The sequence below is a fragment of the Pleuronectes platessa genome, chromosome 5, assembly GCF_947347685.1.
Source record: "Pleuronectes platessa chromosome 5, fPlePla1.1, whole genome shotgun sequence".
In the NCBI taxonomy this organism is placed as follows: domain Eukaryota; kingdom Metazoa; phylum Chordata; class Actinopteri; order Pleuronectiformes; family Pleuronectidae; genus Pleuronectes; species Pleuronectes platessa.
This window is the reverse complement of record NC_070630.1, coordinates 18,954,359-18,968,379: the sequence shown is the minus strand read 5'-3', so window position 1 is coordinate 18,968,379 and position 14,021 is coordinate 18,954,359. Positions and strand designations below refer to the sequence as shown.

General features: G+C 43.0%; 13 non-coding genes across 13 annotated transcripts; all 13 read left to right on the top strand.

Moving 5' to 3' along the window:
* The first annotated feature begins 860 nt into the window (after positions 1-860).
* Positions 861-979, top strand: LOC128441024 (5S ribosomal RNA). The gene has a single exon (XR_008338721.1). It is a non-coding gene; the product is annotated as a 5S ribosomal RNA (ribosomal RNA).
* A 907-nt stretch (positions 980-1,886) lies between these two features.
* On the top strand, positions 1,887-2,005 carry LOC128441023 (5S ribosomal RNA). Its single transcript, XR_008338720.1, has one exon. It is a non-coding gene; the product is annotated as a 5S ribosomal RNA (ribosomal RNA).
* Positions 2,006-2,912: 907 nt separating this feature from the next.
* Positions 2,913-3,031, top strand: LOC128441022 (5S ribosomal RNA). Its single transcript, XR_008338719.1, has one exon. It is a non-coding gene; the product is annotated as a 5S ribosomal RNA (ribosomal RNA).
* A 907-nt stretch (positions 3,032-3,938) lies between these two features.
* On the top strand, positions 3,939-4,057 carry LOC128441021 (5S ribosomal RNA). The gene has a single exon (XR_008338718.1). It is a non-coding gene; the product is annotated as a 5S ribosomal RNA (ribosomal RNA).
* Positions 4,058-4,964: 907 nt separating this feature from the next.
* Positions 4,965-5,083, top strand: LOC128441020 (5S ribosomal RNA). The gene has a single exon (XR_008338717.1). It is a non-coding gene; the product is annotated as a 5S ribosomal RNA (ribosomal RNA).
* Positions 5,084-5,990: 907 nt separating this feature from the next.
* LOC128440961 (5S ribosomal RNA) lies at positions 5,991-6,109 on the top strand. Its single transcript, XR_008338667.1, has one exon. It is a non-coding gene; the product is annotated as a 5S ribosomal RNA (ribosomal RNA).
* Positions 6,110-7,016: 907 nt separating this feature from the next.
* LOC128441018 (5S ribosomal RNA) lies at positions 7,017-7,135 on the top strand. Its single transcript, XR_008338715.1, has one exon. It is a non-coding gene; the product is annotated as a 5S ribosomal RNA (ribosomal RNA).
* Positions 7,136-8,031: 896 nt separating this feature from the next.
* Positions 8,032-8,150, top strand: LOC128441017 (5S ribosomal RNA). The gene has a single exon (XR_008338714.1). It is a non-coding gene; the product is annotated as a 5S ribosomal RNA (ribosomal RNA).
* Positions 8,151-9,057: 907 nt separating this feature from the next.
* On the top strand, positions 9,058-9,176 carry LOC128441016 (5S ribosomal RNA). The gene has a single exon (XR_008338713.1). It is a non-coding gene; the product is annotated as a 5S ribosomal RNA (ribosomal RNA).
* A 907-nt stretch (positions 9,177-10,083) lies between these two features.
* On the top strand, positions 10,084-10,202 carry LOC128441015 (5S ribosomal RNA). Its single transcript, XR_008338712.1, has one exon. It is a non-coding gene; the product is annotated as a 5S ribosomal RNA (ribosomal RNA).
* A 907-nt stretch (positions 10,203-11,109) lies between these two features.
* Positions 11,110-11,228, top strand: LOC128440959 (5S ribosomal RNA). Its single transcript, XR_008338665.1, has one exon. It is a non-coding gene; the product is annotated as a 5S ribosomal RNA (ribosomal RNA).
* Positions 11,229-12,135: 907 nt separating this feature from the next.
* On the top strand, positions 12,136-12,254 carry LOC128441014 (5S ribosomal RNA). Its single transcript, XR_008338711.1, has one exon. It is a non-coding gene; the product is annotated as a 5S ribosomal RNA (ribosomal RNA).
* Positions 12,255-13,161: 907 nt separating this feature from the next.
* Positions 13,162-13,280, top strand: LOC128441012 (5S ribosomal RNA). Its single transcript, XR_008338710.1, has one exon. It is a non-coding gene; the product is annotated as a 5S ribosomal RNA (ribosomal RNA).
* The last annotated feature ends 741 nt before the right edge of the window (positions 13,281-14,021 follow it).

Genomic DNA, 14,021 nt, shown 5'->3' with positions numbered 1-14,021 from the left:
GCTGCTTCACAGGAGAAACGTCATGGAAAGAGCAGGAAAGACTGGCCTTTGAAGAAACAAAGGATATGGAACACACACACACATCATCACTGAAGGAAGAGAGTTAACATTCAAATGACTTTTGACATTCACACCACTGCTTTAGTCATGTACTAGTAACATATCCTTCTCAAAATGTCATTGTAGGAGCCGCATTTAAGTTTCTTATGATTTGAGTGACTCACTAATTTCTCCTTCTTTCCCACCTTTGCTGAGTGCACACCTGCGACAAGGGCTGATTGGTGCACCCCCTAAATAGGACACGGAAGTGCATGACGAGGAGAAGGCTGGCAAGCAGATACAGTTATTGGCCGTCTGTTTGTGAACTGTGCAACTTGATGTATATATGCATCCTTAATTTGTTATATTTTATTTACAATAAATGACGGCCAAAGGACGGCCTTGGACAGTCAAACTCTTACTCTTTTTTGGACACAAACTGCGCGTCAAACAATGCCATCACCAGCTTTCTCCGTGTGGCAAAAGGACAACTTGGGATCTTGGGGTTATAGGAAAAACTCAACCACGGTTTTTTCCCCATAACAGTCATATTTGGAGAGAAGGATGAAAGAGCAGCGAGTTTACGCACCATTAAAAGAAGAAACAGTGTATGAAACCGTGACATTGTCACTGAAGGAAATCATTGAAAATTGTCATGATTTTTTTCTCTTGCAATATTGTGACGAAATTGCACCTTGAGCTTCTATTTCCTTGACATTAAATAACAATAAAACCCAGCTTCAATGTTCACAAAGCAACAATAGTCCTCATGATGGTGATGGTTCATATGTATAAATAAGGTGTTGTGCTCTGACTCCTTCGCTTACGGCCATACCACCCTGAACACGCCCGATCTCGTCCGATCTCGGAAGCTAAGCAGGGTCGGGCCTGGTTAGTACTTGGATGGGAGACCGCCTGGGAATACCAGGTGCTGTAAGCTTTTTCCAATTTTCTTTGCAACCAGCAGAGGGTGCTGCTGCTGCTGCTGCTGCTTCACAGGAGAAACGTCATGGAAAGAGCAGGAAAGACTGGCCTTTGAAGAAACGAAGGATATGGAACACACACACACATCATCACTGAAGGAAGAGAGTTAACATTCAAATGACTTTTGACATTCACACCACTGCTTTAGTCATGTACTAGTAACATATCCTTCTCAAAATGTCATTGTAGGAGCCGCATTTAAGTTTCTTATGATTTGAGTGACTCACTAATTTCTCCTTCTTTCCCAGCTTTGCTGAGTGCACACCTGCGACAAGAGCTGATTTGTGCACCCCCTAAATAGGACACGGAAGTGCATGACGAGGAGAAGGCTGGCAAGCAGATACAGTTATTGGCCGTCTGTTTGTGAAGTGTGCAACTTGATGTATATATGCATCCTTAATTTGTTATATTTTATTTACAATAAATGACGGCCAAAGGACGGCCTTGGACAGTCAAACTCTTACTCTTTTTTGGACACAAACTGCGCGTCAAACAATGCCATCACCAGCTTTCTCCGTGTGGCAAAAGGACAACTTGGGATCTTGGGGTTATAGGAAAAACTCAACCACGTTTTTTTCCCCATAACAGTCATATTTGGAGAGAAGGATGAAAGAGCAGCGAGTTTACTCACCATTAAAAGAAGAAACAGTGTATGAAACCGTGACATTGTCACCGAAGGAAATCATTGAAAATTGTCATGATTTTTTTCTCTTGCAATATTGTGACGAAATTGCACCTTGAGCTTCTATTTCCTTGACATTAAATAACAATAAAACCCAGCTTCAATGTTCACAAAGCAACAATAGTCCTCATGATGGTGATGGTTCATATGTATAAATAAGGTGTTGTGCTCTGACTCCTTCGCTTACGGCCATACCACCCTGAACACGCCCGATCTCGTCCGATCTCGGAAGCTAAGCAGGGTCGGGCCTGGTTAGTACTTGGATGGGAGACCGCCTGGGAATACCAGGTGCTGTAAGCTTTTTCCAATTTTCTTTGCAACCAGCAGAGGGTGCTGCTGCTGCTGCTGCTGCTTCACAGGAGAAACGTCATGGAAAGAGCAGGAAAGACTGGCCTTTGAAGAAACGAAGGATATGGAACACACACACACATCATCACTGAAGGAAGAGAGTTAACATTCAAATGACTTTTGACATTCACACCACTGCTTTAGTCATGTACTAGTAACATATCCTTCTCAAAATGTCATTGTAGGAGCCGCATTTAAGTTTCTTATGATTTGAGTGACTCACTAATTTCTCCTTCTTTCCCACCTTTGCTGAGTGCACACCTGCGACAAGGGCTGATTGGTGCACCCCCTAAATAGGACACGGAAGTGCATGACGAGGAGAAGGCTGGCAAGCAGATACAGTTATTGGCCGTCTGTTTGTGAACTGTGCAACTTGATGTATATATGCATCCTTAATTTGTTATATTTTATTTACAATAAATGACGGCCAAAGGACGGCCTTGGACAGTCAAACTCTTACTCTTTTTTGGACACAAACTGCGCGTCAAACAATGCCATCACCAGCTTTCTCCGTGTGGCAAAAGGACAACTTGGGATCTTGGGGTTATAGGAAAAACTCAACCACGGTTTTTTCCCCATAACAGTCATATTTGGAGAGAAGGATGAAAGAGCAGCGAGTTTACGCACCATTAAAAGAAGAAACAGTGTATGAAACCGTGACATTGTCACTGAAGGAAATCATTGAAAATTGTCATGATTTTTTTCTCTTGCAATATTGTGACGAAATTGCACCTTGAGCTTCTATTTCCTTGACATTAAATAACAATAAAACCCAGCTTCAATGTTCACAAAGCAACAATAGTCCTCATGATGGTGATGGTTCATATGTATAAATAAGGTGTTGTGCTCTGACTCCTTCGCTTACGGCCATACCACCCTGAACACGCCCGATCTCGTCCGATCTCGGAAGCTAAGCAGGGTCGGGCCTGGTTAGTACTTGGATGGGAGACCGCCTGGGAATACCAGGTGCTGTAAGCTTTTTCCAATTTTCTTTGCAACCAGCAGAGGGTGCTGCTGCTGCTGGTGCTGCTTCACAGGAGAAACGTCATGGAAAGAGCAGGAAAGACTGGCCTTTGAAGAAACGAAGGATATGGAACACACACACACATCATCACTGAAGGAAGAGAGTTAACATTCAAATGACTTTTGACATTCACACCACTGCTTTAGTCATGTACTAGTAACATATCCTTCTCAAAATGTCATTGTAGGAGCCGCATTTAAGTTTCTTATGATTTGAGTGACTCACTAATTTCTCCTTCTTTCCCACCTTTGCTGAGTGCACACCTGCGACAAGAGCTGATTGGTGCACCCCCTAAATAGGACACGGAAGTGCATGACGAGGAGAAGGCTGGCAAGCAGATACAGTTATTGGCCGTCTGTTTGTGAAGTGTGCAACTTGATGTATATATGCATCCTTAATTTGTTATATTTTATTTACAATAAATGACGGCCAAAGGACGGCCTTGGACAGTCAAACTCTTACTCTTTTTTGGACACAAACTGCGCGTCAAACAATGCCATCACCAGCTTTCTCCGTGTGGCAAAAGGACAACTTGGGATCTTGGGGTTATAGGAAAAACTCAACCACGGTTTTTTCCCCATAACAGTCATATTTGGAGAGAAGGATGAAAGAGCAGCGAGTTTACGCACCATTAAAAGAAGAAACAGTGTATGAAACCGTGACATTGTCACTGAAGGAAATCATTGAAAATTGTCATGATTTTTTTCTCTTGCAATATTGTGACGAAATTGCACCTTGAGCTTCTATTTCCTTGACATTAAATAACAATAAAACCCAGCTTCAATGTTCACAAAGCAACAATAGTCCTCATGATGGTGATGGTTCATATGTATAAATAAGGTGTTGTGCTCTGACTCCTTCGCTTACGGCCATACCACCCTGAACACGCCCGATCTCGTCCGATCTCGGAAGCTAAGCAGGGTCGGGCCTGGTTAGTACTTGGATGGGAGACCGCCTGGGAATACCAGGTGCTGTAAGCTTTTTCCAATTTTCTTTGCAACCAGCAGAGGGTGCTGCTGCTGCTGCTGCTGCTTCACAGGAGAAACGTCATGGAAAGAGCAGGAAAGACTGGCCTTTGAAGAAACGAAGGATATGGAACACACACACACATCATCACTGAAGGAAGAGAGTTAACATTCAAATGACTTTTGACATTCACACCACTGCTTTAGTCATGTACTAGTAACATATCCTTCTCAAAATGTCATTGTAGGAGCCGCATTTAAGTTTCTTATGATTTGAGTGACTCACTAATTTCTCCTTCTTTCCCACCTTTGCTGAGTGCACACCTGCGACAAGAGCTGATTGGTGCACCCCCTAAATAGGACACGGAAGTGCATGACGAGGAGAAGGCTGGCAAGCAGATACAGTTATTGGCCGTCTGTTTGTGAAGTGTGCAACTTGATGTATATATGCATCCTTAATTTGTTATATTTTATTTACAATAAATGACGGCCAAAGGACGGCCTTGGACAGTCAAACTCTTACTCTTTTTTGGACACAAACTGCGCGTCAAACAATGCCATCACCAGCTTTCTCCGTGTGGCAAAAGGACAACTTGGGATCTTGGGGTTATAGGAAAAACTCAACCACGGTTTTTTCCCCATAACAGTCATATTTGGAGAGAAGGATGAAAGAGCAGCGAGTTTACGCACCATTAAAAGAAGAAACAGTGTATGAAACCGTGACATTGTCACTGAAGGAAATCATTGAAAATTGTCATGATTTTTTTCTCTTGCAATATTGTGACGAAATTGCACCTTGAGCTTCTATTTCCTTGACATTAAATAACAATAAAACCCAGCTTCAATGTTCACAAAGCAACAATAGTCCTCATGATGGTGATGGTTCATATGTATAAATAAGGTGTTGTGCTCTGACTCCTTCGCTTACGGCCATACCACCCTGAACACGCCCGATCTCGTCCGATCTCGGAAGCTAAGCAGGGTCGGGCCTGGTTAGTACTTGGATGGGAGACCGCCTGGGAATACCAGGTGCTGTAAGCTTTTTCCAATTTTCTTTGCAACCAGCAGAGGGTGCTGCTGCTGCTGCTGCTGCTTCACAGGAGAAACGTCATGGAAAGAGCAGGAAAGACTGGCCTTTGAAGAAACGAAGGATATGGAACACACACACACATCATCACTGAAGGAAGAGAGTTAACATTCAAATGACTTTTGACATTCACACCACTGCTTTAGTCATGTACTAGTAACATATCCTTCTCAAAATGTCATTGTAGGAGCCGCATTTAAGTTTCTTATGATTTGAGTGACTCACTAATTTCTCCTTCTTTCCCACCTTTGCTGAGTGCACACCTGCGACAAGGGATGATTGGTGCACCCCCTAAATAGGACACGGAAGTGCATGACGAGGAGAAGGCTGGCAAGCAGATACAGTTATTGGCCGTCTGTTTGTGAACTGTGCAACTTGATGTATATATGCATCCTTAATTTGTTATATTTTATTTACAATAAATGACGGCCAAAGGACGGCCTTGGACAGTCAAACTCTTACTCTTTTTTGGACACAAACTGCGCGTCAAACAATGCCATCACCAGCTTTCTCCGTGTGGCAAAAGGACAACTTGGGATCTTGGGGTTATAGGAAAAACTCAACCACGGTTTTTTCCCCATAACAGTCATATTTGGAGAGAAGGATGAAAGAGCAGCGAGTTTACGCACCATTAAAAGAAGAAACAGTGTATGAAACCGTGACATTGTCACTGAAGGAAATCATTGAAAATTGTCATGATTTTTTTCTCTTGCAATATTGTGACGAAATTGCACCTTGAGCTTCTATTTCCTTGACATTAAATAACAATAAAACCCAGCTTCAATGTTCACAAAGCAACAATAGTCCTCATGATGGTGATGGTTCATATGTATAAATAAGGTGTTGTGCTCTGACTCCTTCGCTTACGGCCATACCACCCTGAACACGCCCGATCTCGTCCGATCTGGGAAGCTAAGCAGGGTCGGGCCTGGTTAGTACTTGGATGGGAGACCGCCTGGGAATACCAGGTGCTGTAAGCTTTTTCCAATTTTCTTTGCAACCAGCAGAGGGTGCTGCTGCTGCTGCTGCTGCTTCACAGGAGAAACGTCATGGAAAGAGCAGGAAAGACTGGCCTTTGAAGAAACGAAGGATATGGAACACACACACACATCATCACTGAAGGAAGAGAGTTAACATTCAAATGACTTTTGACATTCACACCACTGCTTTAGTCATGTACTAGTAACATATCCTTCTCAAATGGTCATTGTAGGAGCCGCATTTAAGTTTCTTATGATTTGAGTGACTCACTAATTTCTCCTTCTTTCCCACCTTTGCTGAGTGCACACCTGCGACAAGGGCTGATTGGTGCACCCCCTAAATAGGACACGGAAGTGCATGACGAGGAGAAGGCTGGCAAGCAGATACAGTTATTGGCCGTCTGTTTGTGAACTGTGCAACTTGATGTATATATGCATCCTTAATTTGTTATATTTTATTTACAATAAATGACGGCCAAAGGACGGCCTTGGACAGTCAAACTCTTACTCTTTTTTGGACACAAACTGCGCGTCAAACAATGCCATCACCAGCTTTCTCCGTGTGGGAAAAGGACAACTTGGGATCTTGGGGTTATAGGAAAAACTCAACCACGGTTTTTTCCCCATAACAGTCATATTTGGAGAGAAGGATGAAAGAGCAGCGAGTTTACGCACCATTAAAATAAGAAACAGTGTATGAAACCGTGACATTGTCACTGAAGGAAATCATTGAAAATTGTCATGATTTTTTTCTCTTGCAATATTGTGACGAAATTGCACCTTGAGCTTCTATTTCCTTGACATTAAATAACAATAAAGCCCAGCTTCAATGTTCACAAAGCAACAATAGTCCTCATGATGGTGATGGTTCATATGTATAAATAAGGTGTTGTGCTCTGACTCCTTCGCTTACGGCCATACCACCCTGAACACGCCCGATCTCGTCCGATCTCGGAAGCTAAGCAGGGTCGGGCCTGGTTAGTACTTGGATGGGAGACCGCCTGGGAATACCAGGTGCTGTAAGCTTTTTCCAATTTTCTTTGCAACCAGCAGAGGGTGCTGCTGCTGCTGCTGCTGCTTCACAGGAGAAACGTCATGGAAAGAGCAGGAAAGACTGGCCTTTGAAGAAACGAAGGATATGGAACACACACACACATCATCACTGAAGGAAGAGAGTTAACATTCAAATGACTTTTGACATTCACACCACTGCTTTAGTCATGTACTAGTAACATATCCTTCTCAAAATGTCATTGTAGGAGCCGCATTTAAGTTTCTTATGATTTGAGTGACTCACTAATTTCTCCTTCTTTCCCACCTTTGCTGAGTGCACACCTGCGACAAGGGCTGATTGGTGCACCCCCTAAATAGGACACGGAAGTGCATGACGAGGAGAAGGCTGGCAAGCAGATACAGTTATTGGCCGTCTGTTTGTGAACTGTGCAACTTGATGTATATATGCATCCTTAATTTGTTATATTTTATTTACAATAAATGACGGCCAAAGGACGGCCTTGGACAGTCAAACTCTTACTCTTTTTTGGACACAAACTGCGCGTCAAACAATGCCATCACCAGCTTTCTCCGTGTGGCAAAAGGACAACTTGGGATCTTGGGGTTATAGGAAAAACTCAACCACGGTTTTTTCCCCATAACAGTCATATTTGGAGAGAAGGATGAAAGAGCAGCGAGTTTACGCACCATTAAAAGAAGAAACAGTGTATTTTCATACTGAAGGAAATCATTGAAAATTGTCATGATTTTTTTCTCTTGCAATATTGTGACGAAATTGCACCTTGAGCTTCTATTTCCTTGACATTAAATAACAATAAAACCCAGCTTCAATGTTCACAAAGCAACAATAGTCCTCATGATGGTGATGGTTCATATGTATAAATAAGGTGTTGTGCTCTGACTCCTTCGCTTACGGCCATACCACCCTGAACACGCCCGATCTCGTCCGATCTCGGAAGCTAAGCAGGGTCGGGCCTGGTTAGTACTTGGATGGGAGACCGCCTGGGAATACCAGGTGCTGTAAGCTTTTTCCAATTTTCTTTGCAACCAGCAGAGGGTGCTGCTGCTGCTGCTGCTGCTTCACAGGAGAAACGTCATGGAAAGAGCAGGAAAGACTGGCCTTTGAAGAAACAAAGGATATGGAACACACACACACATCATCACTGAAGGAAGAGAGTTAACATTCAAATGACTTTTGACATTCACACCACTGCTTTAGTCATGTACTAGTAACATATCCTTCTCAAAATGTCATTGTAGGAGCCGCATTTAAGTTTCTTATGATTTGAGTGACTCACTAATTTCTCCTTCTTTCCCACCTTTGCTGAGTGCACACCTGCGACAAGGGCTGATTGGTGCACCCCCTAAATAGGACACGGAAGTGCATGACGAGGAGAAGGCTGGCAAGCAGATACAGTTATTGGCCGTCTGTTTGTGAACTGTGCAACTTGATGTATATATGCATCCTTAATTTGTTATATTTTATTTACAATAAATGACGGCCAAAGGACGGCCTTGGACAGTCAAACTCTTACTCTTTTTTGGACACAAACTGCGCGTCAAACAATGCCATCACCAGCTTTCTCCGTGTGGCAAAAGGACAACTTGGGATCTTGGGGTTATAGGAAAAACTCAACCACGGTTTTTTCCCCATAACAGTCATATTTGGAGAGAAGGATGAAAGAGCAGCGAGTTTACGCACCATTAAAAGAAGAAACAGTGTATGAAACCGTGACATTGTCACTGAAGGAAATCATTGAAAATTGTCATGATTTTTTTCTCTTGCAATATTGTGACGAAATTGCACCTTGAGCTTCTATTTCCTTGACATTAAATAACAATAAAACCCAGCTTCAATGTTCACAAAGCAACAATAGTCCTCATGATGGTGATGGTTCATATGTATAAATAAGGTGTTGTGCTCTGACTCCTTCGCTTACGGCCATACCACCCTGAACACGCCCGATCTCGTCCGATCTCGGAAGCTAAGCAGGGTCGGGCCTGGTTAGTACTTGGATGGGAGACCGCCTGGGAATACCAGGTGCTGTAAGCTTTTTCCAATTTTCTTTGCAACCAGCAGAGGGTGCTGCTGCTGCTGCTGCTGCTTCACAGGAGAAACGTCATGGAAAGAGCAGGAAAGACTGGCCTTTGAAGAAACGAAGGATATGGAACACACACACACATCATCACTGAAGGAAGAGAGTTAACATTCAAATGACTTTTGACATTCACACCACTGCTTTAGTCATGTACTAGTAACATATCCTTCTCAAAATGTCATTGTAGGAGCCGCATTTAAGTTTCTTATGATTTGAGTGACTCACTAATTTCTCCTTCTTTCCCAGCTTTGCTGAGTGCACACCTGCGACAAGAGCTGATTTGTGCACCCCCTAAATAGGACACGGAAGTGCATGACGAGGAGAAGGCTGGCAAGCAGATACAGTTATTGGCCGTCTGTTTGTGAAGTGTGCAACTTGATGTATATATGCATCCTTAATTTGTTATATTTTATTTACAATAAATGACGGCCAAAGGACGGCCTTGGACAGTCAAACTCTTACTCTTTTTTGGACACAAACTGCGCGTCAAACAATGCCATCACCAGCTTTCTCCGTGTGGCAAAAGGACAACTTGGGATCTTGGGGTTATAGGAAAAACTCAACCACGGTTTTTTCCCCATAACAGTCATATTTGGAGAGAAGGATGAAAGAGCAGCGAGTTTACGCACCATTAAAAGAAGAAACAGTGTATGAAACCGTGACATTGTCACTGAAGGAAATCATTGAAAATTGTCATGATTTTTTTCTCTTGCAATATTGTGACGAAATTGCACCTTGAGCTTCTATTTCCTTGACATTAAATAACAATAAAACCCAGCTTCAATGTTCACAAAGCAACAATAGTCCTCATGATGGTGATGGTTCATATGTATAAATAAGGTGTTGTGCTCTGACTCCTTCGCTTACGGCCATACCACCCTGAACACGCCCGATCTCGTCCGATCTCGGAAGCTAAGCAGGGTCGGGCCTGGTTAGTACTTGGATGGGAGACCGCCTGGGAATACCAGGTGCTGTAAGCTTTTTCCAATTTTCTTTGCAACCAGCAGAGGGTGCTGCTGCTGCTGCTGCTGCTTCACAGGAGAAACGTCATGGAAAGAGCAGGAAAGACTGGCCTTTGAAGAAACGAAGGATATGGAACACACACACACATCATCACTGAAGGAAGAGAGTTAACATTCAAATGACTTTTGACATTCACACCACTGCTTTAGTCATGTACTAGTAACATATCCTTCTCAAAATGTCATTGTAGGAGCCGCATTTAAGTTTCTTATGATTTGAGTGACTCACTAATTTCTCCTTCTTTCCCACCTTTGCTGAGTGCACACCTGCGACAAGGGATGATTGGTGCACCCCCTAAATAGGACACGGAAGTGCATGACGAGGAGAAGGCTGGCAAGCAGATACAGTTATTGGCCGTCTGTTTGTGAACTGTGCAACTTGATGTATATATGCATCCTTAATTTGTTATATTTTATTTACAATAAATGACGGCCAAAGGACGGCCTTGGACAGTCAAACTCTTACTCTTTTTTGGACACAAACTGCGCGTCAAACAATGCCATCACCAGCTTTCTCCGTGTGGCAAAAGGACAACTTGGGATCTTGGGGTTATAGGAAAAACTCAACCACGGTTTTTTCCCCATAACAGTCATATTTGGAGAGAAGGATGAAAGAGCAGCGAGTTTACGCACCATTAAAAGAAGAAACAGTGTATGAAACCGTGACATTGTCACTGAAGGAAATCATTGAAAATTGTCATGATTTTTTTCTCTTGCAATATTGTGACGAAATTGCACCTTGAGCTTCTATTTCCTTGACATTAAATAACAATAAAACCCAGCTTCAATGTTCACAAAGCAACAATAGTCCTCATGATGGTGATGGTTCATATGTATAAATAAGGTGTTGTGCTCTGACTCCTTCGCTTACGGCCATACCACCCTGAACACGCCCGATCTCGTCCGATCTGGGAAGCTAAGCAGGGTCGGGCCTGGTTAGTACTTGGATGGGAGACCGCCTGGGAATACCAGGTGCTGTAAGCTTTTTCCAATTTTCTTTGCAACCAGCAGAGGGTGCTGCTGCTGCTGCTGCTGCTTCACAGGAGAAACGTCATGGAAAGAGCAGGAAAGACTGGCCTTTGAAGAAACGAAGGATATGGAACACACACACACATCATCACTGAAGGAAGAGAGTTAACATTCAAATGACTTTTGACATTCACACCACTGCTTTAGTCATGTACTAGTAACATATCCTTCTCAAAATGTCATTGTAGGAGCCGCATTTAAGTTTCTTATGATTTGAGTGACTCACTAATTTCTCCTTCTTTCTCACCTTTGCTGAGTGCACACCTGCGACAAGGGCTGATTGGTGCACCCCCTAAATAGGACACGGAAGTGCATGACGAGGAGAAGGCTGGCAAGCAGATACAGTTATTGGCCGTCTGTTTGTGAACTGTGCAACTTGATGTATATATGCATCCTTAATTTGTTATATTTTATTTACAATAAATGACGGCCAAAGGACGGCCTTGGACAGTCAAACTCTTACTCTTTTTTGGACACAAACTGCGCGTCAAACAATGCCATCACCAGCTTTCTCCGTGTGGCAAAAGGACAACTTGGGATCTTGGGGTTATAGGAAAAACTCAACCACGGTTTTTTCCCCATAACAGTCATATTTGGAGAGAAGGATGAAAGAGCAGCGAGTTTACGCACCATTAAAATAAGAAACAGTGTATGAAACCGTGACATTGTCACTGAAGGAAATCATTGAAAATTGTCATGATTTTTTTCTCTTGCAATATTGTGACGAAATTGCACCTTGAGCTTCTATTTCCTTGACATTAAATAACAATAAAGCCCAGCTTCAATGTTCACAAAGCAACAATAGTCCTCATGATGGTGATGGTTCATATGTATAAATAAGGTGTTGTGCTCTGACTCCTTCGCTTACGGCCATACCACCCTGAACACGCCCGATCTCGTCCGATCTCGGAAGCTAAGCAGGGTCGGGCCTGGTTAGTACTTGGATGGGAGACCGCCTGGGAATACCAGGTGCTGTAAGCTTTTTCCAATTTTCTTTGCAACCAGCAGAGGGTGCTGCTGCTGCTGCTGCTGCTTCACAGGAGAAACGTCATGGAAAGAGCAGGAAAGACTGGCCTTTGAAGAAACGAAGGATATGGAACACACACACACATCATCACTGAAGGAAGAGAGTTAACATTCAAATGACTTTTGACATTCACACCACTGCTTTAGTCATGTACTAGTAACATATCCTTCTCAAAATGTCATTGTAGGAGCCGCATTTAAGTTTCTTATGATTTGAGTGACTCACTAATTTCTCCTTCTTTCCCACCTTTGCTGAGTGCACACCTGCGACAAGGGCTGATTGGTGCACCCCCTAAATAGGACACGGAAGTGCATGACGAGGAGAAGGCTGGCAAGCAGATACAGTTATTGGCCGTCTGTTTGTGAACTGTGCAACTTGATGTATATATGCATCCTTAATTTGTTATATTTTATTTACAATAAATGACGGCCAAAGGACGGCCTTGGACAGTCAAACTCTTACTCTTTTTTGGACACAAACTGCGCGTCAAACAATGCCATCACCAGCTTTCTCCGTGTGGCAAAAGGACAACTTGGGATCTTGGGGTTATAGGAAAAACTCAACCACGGTTTTTTCCCCATAACAGTCATATTTGGAGAGAAGGATGAAAGAGCAGCGAGTTTACGCACCATTAAAAGAAGAAACAGTGTATGAAACCGTGACATTGTCACTGAAGGAAATCATTGAAAATTGTCATGATTTTTTTCTCTTGCAATATTGTGACGAAATTGCACCTTGAGCTTCTATTTCCTTGACATTAAATAACAATAAAACCCAGCTTCAATGTTCACAAAGCAACAATAGTCCTCATGATGGTGATGGTTCATATGTATAAATAAGGTGTTGTGCTCTGACTCCTTCGCTTACGGCCATACCACCCTGAACACGCCCGATCTCGTCCGATCTCGGAAGCTAAGCAGGGTCGGGCCTGGTTAGTACTTGGATGGGAGACCGCCTGGGAATACCAGGTGCTGTAAGCTTTTTCCAATTTTCTTTGCAACCAGCAGAGGGTGCTGCTGCTGCTGCTGCTGCTTCACAGGAGAAACGTCATGGAAAGAGCAGGAAAGACTGGCCTTTGAAGAAACGAAGGATATGGAACACACACACACATCATCACTGAAGGAAGAGAGTTAACATTCAAATGACTTTTGACATTCACACCACTGCTTTAGTCATGTACTAGTAACATATCCTTCTCAAAATGTCATTGTAGGAGCCGCATTTAAGTTTCTTATGATTTGAGTGACTCACTAATTTCTCCTTCTTTCCCACCTTTGCTGAGTGCACACCTGCGACAAGGGCTGATTGGTGCACCCCCTAAATAGGACACGGAAGTGCATGACGAGGAGAAGGCTGGCAAGCAGATACAGTTATTGGCCGTCTGTTTGTGAACTGTGCAACTTGATGTATATATGCATCCTTAATTTGTTATATTTTATTTACAATAAATGACGGCCAAAGGACGGCCTTGGACAGTCAAACTCTTACTCTTTTTTGGACACAAACTGCGCGTCAAACAATGCCATCACCAGCTTTCTCCGTGTGGCAAAAGGACAACTTGGGATCTTGGGGTTATAGGAATAACTCAACCACGGTTTTTTCCCCATAACAGTCATATTTGGAGAGAAGGATGAAAGAGCAGCGAGTTTACTCACCATTAAAAGAAGAAACAGTGTATGAAACCGTGACATTGTCACTGAAGGAAATCATTGAAAATTGTC